The sequence below is a fragment of the Megalobrama amblycephala genome, linkage group LG4 (assembly GCF_018812025.1).
Source record: "Megalobrama amblycephala isolate DHTTF-2021 linkage group LG4, ASM1881202v1, whole genome shotgun sequence".
Taxonomy (NCBI): Eukaryota; Metazoa; Chordata; class Actinopteri; order Cypriniformes; family Xenocyprididae; genus Megalobrama; species Megalobrama amblycephala.
The window spans coordinates 1,258,723-1,273,259 of NC_063047.1; the positions used below are offsets into that span (position 1 = coordinate 1,258,723).

The 14,537-nt window shown below is 41.3% G+C and overlaps 1 pseudogene; it reads left to right on the top strand.

Annotated features, from left to right (window-relative positions):
* LOC125266232 overlaps positions 1-11,506 on the top strand; it is a 125,307-nt pseudogene extending 113,801 nt beyond the window's left edge.
* The last annotated feature ends 3,031 nt before the right edge of the window (positions 11,507-14,537 follow it).

The window sequence follows — 14,537 nt, forward strand, 5'->3', positions numbered from 1 at the left end:
CAAGACTGTCTTCTGGACGGACAATACTTCTGTACTGAACTATATCAGAAACTAAGTTTCTAGGTATCAAACTTTTGTGGCTAACAGAGTTTCCGAAAATCTCAAGGTGTCTCAATCATTACAATGAAGGTATGTGGAGCACTGCAGCAAATCCAGCAGATATAGCTTCCGGAGGTTTGAGAGTGGAATCATTTCTGGAGAAGAGAAGTTGGGTGTTCGGACCACAGTTTCTTCTTTTGCCTGAAAAGGAATGGCCTGTTGATCCTATGGACCTGGGAGAATGTTCACCAGAGGATCCAGAGGTGAAAAGAAGTGTCACTGTCAATATTGTACAATCAGAGAAGGATGTTATGTCGAGCGCACATTTTGGCCACCTGAGCAAAAACATTCTTAATATCAGACCTGTACAATGAATGTAAACACGGAAGAAGAAAAAAAAAAAAAGGTTTTATCATGCAACTGTAACTTTTAACTTTAATGTGCCATTTTATTTTATTTGACCCTTGATGTAACTTAGTGATTTAATAAATCATATTTTTGAAAACAAGCAGTTCAGTCACTAAATTAAGCACATTTTAGGTTACTTGAGATTTTTTCACATTGCTGCGTTAACTGTACCAGTCTTTACCAAGAAATTCTATTAAAAAATAATTAAAAAAAACTCAAGCAGGACAGTTATTCTTTATAATAATATGAGCAGTTACACTGATGGTTTAGGACAACCATAATGTGTTTTTGTACAGTAAATTATTAGCAACGGACAGTGTTGAACCATCAAAATTACATGTTTATTGGTTATGAATTTCCCAGATTTTCTATACCAGGAGGTTTCAAGATTTTTAGTGGCAAGGAGCCATAAACAATCCCCTTGAGATCAATTTTTTTATTAGGCTTACATATAATATAATATAATATAATATAATATAATATAATATAATATAATATAATCCTGAAGAATTTAAACTGATATACAGTATTTTATCAGTTTAAATGCTTCAATTTGTTTTAATATATTATAATATGAAAACAAACTGAAGCATTTAAACAGATCTGACAGCTAAATATTAAAAGAAAAGTGAACATGTTAACTCTTTTATAGTTATCTAAATATCCCTGAAACCCACACCACCACACACACAAATCTATTTAAACTGAGGTATATCACTGATGTATTTGGAGTTTGCAAGCTACACCTGTGGTGGGTGTAGTTGTAAATGTCTCAGAGTTTTGTAAGCATTCTGTGCCCATCATCTGTTATTTCCACCACTTTTGATTAAAACATGACGTTTTATTTCACATTTCTTTTACTTTTGCGTTGCCTCTTGTATTGAGCCATTTAGTCTGCAAACATGACGACAGTATTCTTACCGCGACTGAATTGGCTGCTCAGGCCCGCGCCCACTCACACGCGCTCACATCTTTCTCTTTCTAAGAAACCTGTAAACCGCATTCACCGGTTCTAACTCTATAGCGACAATAACTCTATAGCGGTTGACCAGAGCACTGCAATTATTTCTCATTTAAACTAAAATCAAATGGATTTCTATGATTTCCCACAATGATTTCATGTCTGATATCCTCTGCACGACAATTATTTAGAGGGAACATTGGTTATGACACACTTTATCCAATACTTCTCCTCTTGGAGCCGGTTAAAGAGGTCAGTAGCTTGGATTTCAGATTTAAGCAGTTACACTTAAATCTAAGTCAGAAGAGGCAATCCTTGAAAATGGCTTTAACACAATCTGGAATGGATGAAAACCAACAAAGACAACAACTGAAAGATGAAATGGAGAAGACAAAAGTTCAGTGTGATAAAAGGGAACTTTCTGTGGAGGAGCTGAAAAAAGCTGAATTGGATATTATTCATCACTGCCAAAGCGGAGATACCCATATGAATTCTACCCTGAAGAGGCAAAACATCCCACTATACTTGCTAAAGACTTTCACATCTACATATCGTTCTTAAACATATATATGAAGAAGTAGGTCATGGTGGCTGAAACTATATGCTATCAAGTTTGCATCAAAAGTATTGGATACCTGGTGCTAGCATTCCATAAGGAAGATATTATCCAAGTGTGTGATCTGCAAACGTTTCCAGGCAGCATCAGGGCATCAACAGATGGCAGACCTACCCCTAGAAGAGTTTCTCCAGATAAACCTCCCTTTACCTATGTTGGAGTACTGTTTGGACCCTTCGAAATTAAGAGCAGTTTTTAAAATCTATATGACGTTCGTTTCACGAAGATCGTGAAGAGATACGAGTTATCTTTACATGTTTAGCCATTCGTGCTATTTATATAGAAGAGGTACCATCACTGGAAACAGATTCCTTTATAAATGCATTGCGACGATTCATTGCAAGATACGGACAAGTCGTAGAAATACGATCTGATAATGGTAAAAATTTTCTTGAAGCAGAATGTGAGTTGAGACAAGCTATTGAAGACTGGAACCAATCTCAGATTAATAGCATGCTTCTACAGAAAGGAATGGATTTTTAATCCTTCAAGTGGTTCACAACATGGAGACACATGGGAAAGATTGATAAGGTCTGTAAGAAAGGTTCTCAGTGCCACTTGAGAACACAAACCCTTGATGAAGATTGTCTTTATAAGTTCTATGAAGCAGAAGCAATCATTAATGGACGTCCCATTACTAAGGAATCTACTGATCCCAGCGATTTGGAAGCACGGACACCTAATTTTTTTGCTTTTAAAAACTGCACCATCATTACCACCAGGAATCTTTTAAAAAAGAGGATATATATGCTCGTTGATGATAGAAACAAGTGCAGTATATATCGGATCGATGGACAAAGGAGTATCTACCTCAACTGCAAGAGCGACAGAAGTGGTCCACTGCAACCCACAATTTCATTCCAGGAGACATTGTGCTTTTGGTGGATAATTCAGCACCCTGTTATTCATGGATGATGGGGAAAGTGATCCAAACCTTTCCAGACAGAAAAGGTTTTGTTCGTCAGGTGTGACTAAAGACTAAGATCAATTTTTTGAAAAGACCAATCACGAAAATCTGCCTTCTTATTTGACACTTCCCTTGGAAAAGTTTTTTTTTTTTTTTTTTTTTTTTTTAACTGGTCAATATAGACATTGACTTTACACATTGATATGACTGAGTTGAAATCACTCATTGACACTAACGTATTAAGGACTTTAAATGGACACACACACATTGATTGGTATATGAAAAAAAGGAAAAAAAATTTTTTTTTGAGTGAGTCAAATGTCTATGTCACCTATGTGTATTTATTGAATGTAATTATTATTAAGATTATATAATTAGGGGCTGGAATATAGGAGCCATGTAAACATTCATGTGTGATGTCATGTGACCATGGGTAAGTGACATGTGACATTTGGGAGTGTCACTAATTATGTGAGTGTAACACAGTTCGTAAATACGGGAAGGAGGAGGCGGGAACCGGCGAACATTCAACAAAACTTTAATTCAAAATAAATAAACAAACAAAACGAAAGTAATGCCGGCAGACCCTCGCGGACGTCTGCCGGCCACACAAACATAATAAAACATAAAATAAAGTCCAGGCCTGGTCCTCTCTCGTCCTTCACGGTCGTCGCTCCTCCTTTTATGCTCCGGAGCTCCTCCGTGAGAGACTCAAGGCCGGTGCGCCTCCCAGGTGATGCTCGTTATCACTTGCGTCACCGGCCTCACGCCATTCCTCACGGCTTTCGCCCTCCTGGTCGCCACATACCCCCATCGCCCCTTGCAGGCCGGGGGGTACTCCCGAGACTGTGCTCTTTCCCCCCCGGGGCCTGTCTCGGCGGCCGCAGCACCTGGGGGTAAGGACAGACGAGACGAGAGAAAGGAGACGGAAGCAAGGGGAGCGACAGGAGAGAGAGGGGAGAGAGGAAAAAAAAAAATTCTGGGTCAGGTCCCAGACACACTGCCGCTCGGTCCTCAGCCAGCCGGGAGGCTCTTCCTCGCGGTGCCATGTGGTGGCACTGGACGCTCGGTGGACGGCCCGATCCTCGACCGCCTCCTGGCGGCCAGCGATGGCTCCTCCGGCTGAGGGCAGCCGGCAGCGAGTCCCCCATCCCCTGCTCCTCCCCTTCAAGGCAGACGGCGGCGACGACTCCACTCCCTCCAGGACGGCAGCCACCCCACCTCGTCCCAGGAGCACGGCATCCGGGTCTCCGTCCCACCTTTCACACGGCTCCAGCACCACCGCCTCGGGCAACCTCGCACGGTCTTCACTCCCACGCTACCCGAACTCCTCAGCAGCGAGGGCTTTTCGACAGCATGTCCCTCCTTCCTCCCGGGTTTCGGCACCAATGTAACACAGTTTGTAAATACGGGAAGAAGGAGGCGGGAACTGGCGAACATTCAACAAAACTTTAATTCAAAATAAATAAACAAACAAAACGAAAGTAATGCCGGCAGACCCTCGCGGACGTCTGCCGGCCACACAAACATAATAAAACATAAAATAAAGTCCAGGCCTGGTCCTCTCTCGTCCTTCACGGTCGTCGCTCCTCCTTTTATGCTCCCGGAGCTCCTCCGTGAGAGACTCAAGGCCAGTGCGCCTCCCAGGTGATGCTCGTTATTCCACACTCAGCTCCTGCGGCTTTGGTTGACTTTTAGGCCGCTATAGTCTTCGTTGACAGTTAGGAACCTGGGTGTGCTCTTTGATACCAATCTTTCATTTGAAGGCCATGTTTCTAGTATCTGTAAAACCACATTCTTCCATCTTAAAAATATATCTAAACTACAACAATGAAAAATGCAAGAACAGTTCATGCGTTCATGACCGTCAAGGCTAGATTACTGTAACGCTCTACTGGGTGGTTGTTCTGTTACTGCTCGCCTGTTAAACAAACTCCAAGCTAGTCCAAAACGCAGCAGCTAGAGTTCTTACTAGAACTAGGAAGTATGACCATATTAGCCCAGTTCTGTCAACAATGCATTGGCTCCCTGTTAAACGTCATATGGATTTTCATATAGATAAATCTTGCTACTTACTTACAAAGCACTACATGGTTTAGGTCCCCAGTACCTGAGTGAGCTCTTAATGCATTATAGTCCTTCACGTCTATTGCAATCTCAGAATTCAGGCCAGTTGATAATACCTAGAATATCAAAATCAACTGCAGGCGGTAGATCATTTTCCTATTTAGCACCTAAACTTTGGAACAGTCTTCCTATTCCCACTGTTCATTCCTTCCCACAAGAGTTGCAGTTTTGGAGATGCTCTGACCCATTCATCAAACCACCACAATGCCACCACAAGGCCCTTGTCAAACTCACTCAAATCCTTACACTTGCCCATTTTTCCTGCTTTCTAATGCATCAACTTTGAGGACTAAATGTTCACTTGTAGCCTAATATATTCACCAACTAACAGGTGCCGTGATGAAGAGATGATCAGTGTTATTCACTTCACCTGTCAGTGGTCAAAATGTCGAGCCTGATTGGTATATACACTATATTGCCAAAAGTATTGTGAAACCCCTCCAAATCATTGAATTCAGGTGTTCCAATCACTTCCAAGGCCTGTAGGTCAAAATCAAGCACCTAGGCATGCAGACTGCTTCTACAAACATTTGTGAAAGAATGGGTCGCTCTCAGGAGCTCAGTGAATTCAAGCCTGGTGCCGTGATAGGTTGCTACTGTTACATGTCTAATCTGTGTTTCCCTCCTTCATTGTGTTTTTGGTTCAGTCCTGTGACCTAGTTTTCCCCAGTCTGTCTAATTAGTTATCTCATTCACATGTGCCTTTGTAATTATTTCATTACCTCATTAAGTTCCCTTTGTTTGCCTTGTATACCCTGTGTTCTCCCTCAGTGTTTGTCTGTCTTCGTCTATGTATAACGTGTAGAATATGTATTCTGGTATTCACTCCTGAGTTTTGTTATTAAATTCCTGTTTCCTGTTCTATCTCTTTGTTGTGCTTTTTGATACACACCATTCCATGACAGAATAGACGGACCCTTATAACGAGTAACTACGGACTTACCAGTCTGTCCAGCTTCTCTGTTTGGAACTTTCTCTCAAGGCCACACCAGTGTGTTCATCGGCCTGGCGTGCCGTACCTCCTTCTTGGACCTTTCGCTTTGCACATTCTACTTTGCCAGCTTGAATGTGGAAACCAAGGCATGCCTACCCAGTGTGGGACCTCTGGGAAATTTCGCCAAGTATGTGGAGTGGGTGCTGGTGCACAACGATTCATCATTTACCATCGCAGAGGATGACATCACCAGCCCCACTTCAACACCACCAGAGACCAGCCATCCACCACCTACGAATGAACCTATGGAGATGTTGCCCGTGCCCACCGCAGACTGTGGAGACCGGCCTGCCACATTTGACGAGCCTGAACTGAGGAAGAGGTTGAAGGAAGTCATCACCCTGGAGCCCGTACCACAGCAAAATATCTGACCAGGTGCTTGAGTGTTAGTGGAGATTGATGTCTTGGAGGATAGCCCCACCCACACTCCCACCGCTGTGAGTGAGTTGAGCCTGGCCACTGGAGGATATATGGAGGAACTTGGAGACCTTTTTGAGGAGGATTTGATAGACTGGTTTTGATTGGTGATGTCCTATTCTATGCCCCTGAAACTCCAGCACCCCCTGAAGCTCCTGTGTTCCCTGCATCTCCAGCACTTCCTGTGTCTACTGAATTCCCACTCAACCTCCCTTTCCCACCTCCTCATTCAACCAGTTCCTTCAGCCCCTGCCTTCTGCTGCTGTCCTTCAGCCCCTCTGCCTCTTCAACATTCTGTAAGCATCTGCAAAGTGACTTCAGGCCACCAGCTCCTCCTAGCCCAGAGGATCCCGTCTGCCTCCTGCCTCTGGACTCTTGACATCGTCCTGCCTGCACCTTTGGCTCCGCCTGACTCTTACTTCTTACACCGTTCCATGACAGCCACCTGTGCAATAAGTCCATTTGTGAAATTTCCTCACTACTAAACATTCCACGGTCAACTGTTCATGGTATTATAACAAAGTTGAAGCAGTTGGGAACAACTGCAACTCAAGTAAGAATAAAAGTGGTAGTCCACAAAAAAAATTCCAGAGCTGGGTCAATGCATGCTGAGGCGCCCAGTGTGCAGAAGTCTCCAACTTTCTGCAGAGTCAATAGCAAAAGACCTCCAAACTTCATGTGGCCTTCAGATTAACTCAAGAACAGTGCGTAGAGAGCTTCACGGAATGGGTTTCCATGGCCGAGCAGCTGCATCCAAGCCTTACATCACCAGTTGCAATGTAAAGCGTCAGATGCAGTGATGTAAAGCACGCCGCCACTGGACTCTAGAGCAGTGGAGACGTGTTCTCTAGTGTGACGAATCATGCTTCTCTGTCTGGCAATTCGATGGACGAGTCTGGGTTTGGCGGTTGCCAGGAAAACGGTACTTGCCTGACTGCAATGTCCCAAGTGTAAAGTTTGGTGGAGGGGTGATTATGGTGTGGGGTTGTTTTTCAGGGGTTGGGTTTGGCCCCTTAGTTCCAGTGAAGTTATCTCTTAAAGCTTCAAAACATTTGACAATTTCATGCTCCCAACTTTGTGGAAACAGTGGAACAGTGGAAACTTTTAAAGCTACAAATATATTACTTTTAGTTAAAAGTTTAGTAATTAAAAAAAAAAAAAAAAAAGTATCATTTTAAATATTTAAATATAAATATAGATAAAAATGTATTCAATTTCAAGTAAAAAATGTTTTTTTTTTTTTTTTTGTTCTTAATGATTGTAACCCTGATGGACGTCTTGTTGCTCTTCACAGAACTGCCGCCGCAATTGCTTATGGTCTGGACAAGAAGGACGGCAAGAAGAACATCCTGGTGATCGATCTGGGCGGCGGCACCTTCGACGTGTCACTGCTGACCATCGACAACGGCGTGTTCGAGGTAGTGGCCACCAACGGAGACACTCACCTGGGTGGGGAAGATTTCAACCAGCGCATCGTGGAGCACTTCATCGAGCTGTACAAGAAGAAAACTGGGAAGGACGTGCGCAAGAACAACCGTGCCGTGCAGAAGCTGCGCCGTGAGGTGGAGAGGGCTAAGAGTGCCTTGTCCACCCAGCACCTAGCACACATTCGAGATAGAGTCTTTTTTTGAGGGTAAAGACTTCTCTGAAACTCTGACCCGTGCCAAGTTTGAGGACCTCAACATGGTGAGAGCAGACACATCTGTAGCATTAACAGAAACTAAAACTGTTTTTAAAAAAATACATATTCATTAATAGAAATAAAACTGAAATAAGTCTAAGCTTTCTCATCTAATATTTATTTTATTTCATTTAATGTTTCCATTTAAGATTTCAGTACAATAAATATTCAGATTTTAGTTTTTCTAAGAAAATGTTTGTTTGTTTATTTATCCATGTCTTTTTAGATAACTGATATCAATCTCAGAACAAAATAATTTGGTAGGTCTATGGAAACCCTACTTAGAAGTTGTTCCACATTATTAAGCAAGTCACAGTTCTCATGCAATATGGGAGGAAGAAAGATCTTTCTGAAGATGAAAAGCATGAAATGGTGCAATGTTGTGCAAAAGGCATGAAAACAACTAATATTGTGTGAAAACTGAATGGAGATTGTCGAATTATAATAAGATTTGTGAGTGATTTAGAGCACAGCAGAACTCAGTCAGATAAAGGCTTATTAATGAAAGTTCCTGTCAAAAAAAATGATTATATTAAAAGGGCAGCTATAAAAAAAGCCAGTGTTGAGCAGCAAAGCTGCTGGTATCTCTGGAGTCTCAAGAAGCTTTCCATGCAGGCTGGCAGTTGTGCGTAAAGATGCATTTTAGCCACCACTAACCAAACCTCACAAAGAGAAACACTTACAGTGGGTTTAGAAACTCACCTCTCTCACTCACCTACTCACCTCTTACATCTGTGTTTCCTGATGGAAGACCAGACAAAACGGACACAACAACCATGATTTCACCAGGTGAAGATCCCATCAAAGAGCCTTGATGATTTTTTTTTTTTTTATATATTTTTATTTATTTATTTTTAGGCTGAGTTCTCACATATTCGAAGTGTGTGCACAACCTAGTGGATTTTGTTTTCAAGCAAATTCGCATATGCGCTGTTCTTCTTCTGCTCTTTTTCATGTTGTGACTGATTGTATTCATTGTCTAACTGCATGAATCGAACCGCAACGTATGTATCGTATGGTTCAGGATGAATAAATGTATAGTTACATCCCTAATAAATACATAATATTTTATTAACAATTCTAAAATAACTCATGTTTTTTTTGTGTTTCCCCTCGCAGGATTTGTTCAACTCCACCATGAAACAAGTGCAGAAGGTTCTGGAAGATTCTGACCTGAAGAAGTCTGACATTGATGAGATCGTCTTGGTTGGCGGCTCCACTCGAATCCCCAAGATCCAAGCAGCTGGTAAAAAAGTTCTTCAACGGCAAAGAACTTTCTAAAGAAATCAACCCCAAAGAGGCCGTGGCATATGGAGCCGCCGTTCAGGCCGGAGTTCTGTCAAGACAAGAGGACACCGGTGAGTCTGTCTCCACATCAAGAAGCTGCCCTAAACACATCTTTGTACTCTTTCAAACATGAATTGTACAAATGTAGGTACTTTCTAACCTCTTCGCACAAACGCTGGTCAAGTTCGCCGTCCATTGTCGTGTTTTTCTCTTTTTCAAGCGTGTTGTTTTTAAACCGGTCTTTTCACAATCTTCTTCGACGGCTGAACACTGTGCTCAATACTGTGCATATTGCCACCTAGTGGACTGCTTGTGCATGTGCTGTTGCACGTGGACTGTCCGCGCGGTCTTGAAATTTGGGCTGCACGCGAACAGGGTATGCGGCCGGCCGCGAGCCCTCCGCATGATGAAAATTACGTCATGTGGACGGTGCACGAACGCTGACGGCCAAAGTATACCCAGGGCTTTAGGCTTACAGCGATTATGACAACAAAATAATGAGTGGGTTAAAACGATTATTGTGCTGTATTCCATTTTCTCATTTAGTTTTTGCGTTATAAATCCATTGCACCACTTCTCAATTTACAGTAGTGACGATCACCCTCCCTAAATGTTTAATAGCCTTCAGTAGGGTATATAGAAGTGCATGATTTTTTTTTTTTTTTTTAAAGTTCAAAAATTCATTGTTTCCAAAGTTAACGATTAATTGTGTTAAATAATGATCTCTTAAATAGTGATCTCAATACTGACCAAAATCATCTTGATTATGATTTTGCCTTAATCAACCTTTTTTGTGAGATGATTTAATGACTGAATCCTGTTGATCAGAGGACCTGGTGCTTCTGGACGTGTGCCCTTTTACCCTCGGTGTTGAGACCGTTGGAGGAAATATGACCAAGCTTATTTCCAGGAACACCGCTGTGCCCATAAAGACATCCAAGCCCTTCACTACCGCTTCTGACTACCAGTCAACCGTGACCATCAATGTTTATGAAGGTAAGCCAATGATTTTAGCATCAAAACTGACTGTATCTTACGGAATTACACTTGGAAATGGCCATGGTAGCTGACATTGTGGAAAGTCACAAAAATGCATATGTTTTGCCACACCTTAGGCTGTTTCATAAGCTGTCTTTAATCTTTAGAATAGATTCAGTTCTAGTTCTCATGGTCTTTCTGCCTGTTTCCAGGTGAGCATCCCCTAACAAAGGATAACTATCTTCTGGGAACCTTTGACCTGACCGGCATTCATCCTGAACCAAGCGGAGTCCCTCGGATCGAGGTCACCTTTCAGATCGATGCGAACGGCATCCTCCACGTCATGGCAGAGGACAAAGGCACAGGAAACAAGAACAAGATCACCATCACCAACGCCCATAACCGCCTGACACCCAAAGACCTAGAGCGCATGGTGAACGATGCAGAAAAGTTTGCAGAAGACGACAAGAAGCTGAAGGAGTGCATTGACGCCCACAACGAGCTGGAGAACTACGCCTACTCTCTGAAGAACCAGATCAGCGACAAGAAGAAGCTCGCCAGCAAGCTGTCGTCCGAAGATAAAGAAGCCATTGAGAAGGCGGTCGAGGAGAAGATTGAGTGGTTGGAGTCTCATCAGGAAGCAGAACTCGAAGACTTCCAGGCCAAGAAGATGGAGCTGGAGGAGGTCGTGCAGCCCATCGTGAGCAAGCTGTACGGCAGTACAGGCGGCCCGCCACCAGAAGAGGGTGATGAGCAGGGCGAAAAGGATGAGTTGTAGATCGTCCAGTGACTCTGTTCAGTTGCATCGATTCCCTTGCCTCTCTAGAAGTGGCACTGGTGTACATATTGAACATTTTAGTATTAACTGGGTGACCGTGAAGCCATGAATGTCTTCGGGAAAAACTTGTGGGGTGCATTTGTTTTCTTGCATTTGTTTTCTTATTTACACTCTTGTGGATATTTAGTCAGCCTGGTTTGAGGCTTGATGCTGCTATTCTCAGGCAGTTCTGGGAGGGAGTTTGGGGGTTCTAGGTAAATTTCTATGTGACATGCAAAAAGTTATTTATTAAAGAAACGTTTAATACAAAATTACCATGTGAGTGTATGTGTGGGAGTCAAGTCAGCTTTATTTATATAGAACTTTATAGTGCAGTTTGTTTCAAAGCAGCTTTACAGTGATACTGTAACAGGATCATAATTTTGGCTGTACAGCAGCTCTGGAGAAAACAGTGAGGTCATCGTCCAGCTCATTTCAGTTCACATGCAATGGTGTCAATGCAGGCAGATCAATAATATTGTTGAATATTAAGTCTAACCCTTACTAAGCAAGCTAGAGGCAACAGCGGCAAAAAAAAAAAAAAAAACCTTGGCAGAAACCAGACTCAGTCGGGGGGCCAGTTTCCCTCTGGCCAACAAATCGAACAATGCATGATTATGGTTCAAACAGCATTACAGGTCAGAAGTCAGATTGGGATCGGAACAGTCAAATATATTTAATCCAGTTCCACCTGGTTGAAGATCGGATTCATCACAATCATGACTACGGTAAACTTTGTGATAAACAGAGATACTATTATTAGCATAGATACCATTCTTCTCATGATGTAACAAGTACATCAGGCATTATAGGAAGTGTTCTCAGTTGCCGGCTGACCTAATTTATGCAGCCTAACAATCCTTTAATGGATGTGAGAATATGTTATGTGTATGCCAGGTTAAAGAGATGTTTGTTGTCTAGATCAGTTGGTTCCCAACCTTGGGGGGCACGAGAGTTTATATGCTTTGAGGTCAAACATGAATATGAAAAATCTTTTTGTATAGTTTCTAGGACTGCACCAAATGATCGGCCACTTATCCTTTAAAGGATTCTTTACATGGATCTCTCAGCTTGTCGATAAACCAATAAACATAAACCAATCACATTTTTATGACACAAAAGATGCAAGCTTGTTCACACCAGCTGTGAGAGCCACTGCAAAAATGAAAAGTCAGCAGCGGCTGGTGTGTATACAATAATGCAGTGAAAAAGTGTGTACCGGCCAGTTCCGATTTTTGTCCCAGGCTTGAACACAAAATGCATTGCAATAATTTCCCAAAATGTAATTTGTGTGGCCGTTAACATAGGCCAGAGATGGGACACGCTGAAGACTGACGCAAAGAGAAGAGCAGAGAAATACCGATCAGAGCAACCTCACTGTTGCGATGCTCAGAATATTGGAAGACAGTTCTACACAATAAATTCGAGTGGGGGCTTATTTGAATGCATTTCTGAAGGATTGTTTGTTTGTTTATTAAGTTTTTACGCCATGTTAGCATCATGGCTATTTACATGGCAAAAAAGGTCAATATCATCCATAAAATTTACATTATATAAAGCATTTCAACTTAACATAAGATAGAAAATCTAAAATACATTCAGGTGGTACATTTTCAAATATTCCATGCAAACATGTTTCTGAATAAAAGGGTTTTCTAGCAGCATCATAAAAATTACAATTCAACAGAATATGCTTAATAGTCAAAGGAACTTTACATGAAAGACATAAAGGAGGAACTTCTCCAATTAATAAAAACCCATGGGTAAGTCTTGAGTGCCCCAGTCTACACCTAGTGAAGACAACTTGATCATGTCTTGATTTGAAATTATAAAAGGTACTTCTTTTTATACTAGGGTTTATTTCATACAGCTTATTATTTTTATTTTCATCCCATTCTTTCTGCCACTTAATAGTTATATATAAATTAATTACTGGTTTAAAATCAGAAGGTGGTATCTGACAGTCAGATATTTCCAGGTCAAGCGCAGCCGTGTCCGCTCTCTCATTACCAGTAAGTCCAATGTGACTTGGAACCCAGCAAAAAATAATATTACATTTATTCTTCTTTAAAAGATCGAATTTGATTAAGATTTCAACAATTACGGGATGATCCATCTTTAGAGATTCAAGTGCTTGAAGACATGATCTTGAGTCAGAGGCAATTAAAAAGTCCCGTTCTTGACCCTTCTTGATCACCTATTACTGCTGCTGCTGATACACTGTTATTGGTCTTTGATCCATCCGTGAATGCAGTTTTATATATCAATCAATCAATCATTTATTTATAAAGCACTTTAAAAACCGCAAAGTATACCAAACTGCTGTACAAGAAACATTTAAATACATACACATCAAATGCCTGTGAGTACAAATAGGTCTTAAGACGTGATTTAAACATCTGCAGTGAGGTTGAAGAACGCACAGAGAAAGGAAAATCATTCCATAGCCTAGGAGCCACAACTGAGAAAGCGCGATCACCTCTACACTTAAGACGTGTACGTGGTACCGTTAGCATAATCTGCGAGTTAGATCTTAGCGATCTTGAGGAAGATTGCATTTTCAATAAATCCTTGATGTACTCTGGGGCCATGCCATTTAAGGCTTTAAAAACGAATAACAAAATTTTAAAAACAATCCCTTGTTTAACTGGTAGCCAGTGTAGAGAGGCCAAAATTGGAGTTATATGGTCTCTCTTTCTTGTATTTGTTAGCAGTCTGGCCGCTGCATTTTGGACCAATTGTAACCTTGACAGGGACGACTGACAAACCCCTGTATATAACACATTACAATAATCCAAGCGTGAAGTTATAAAAATATGTATAACTTTTTCAAGATCATTCTTTGATAACACTGACTTTAATTTTGCAATCCTCCTCAATTGGAAAAAACAATTTTTTACTACTGTGTTTATCTGACAATCAAATTTAAGGTCAGAGTCAAAGATTATGCCCAAATTAGTGGCCTGATTTTTAACACATGATGAAAACTGTCTCAGACTTGTTGTTGAAGTAAACACTGTGCTTTTTTTTCCCAAATAGAACGATTTCAGTCTTTTTATCATTTAACATTAAAAAATTTGAATTCATCTAACATTTCACCTCCTCAAGGCAATTAAACAAGTTATCTTGAGCAGCATTATTTCCTGTTTTGAAAGGCAGGTATAACTGCGTATCATCTGCATAACTATGATACGAAATGCCAAATTTGTTAAAAATGGAACCCAGAGGAATCATATATAAAGAAAACGTAAAGCCACCCCACTTACCCCAACACACCGCTCAAGACGCTAGTAAAATATTATGAT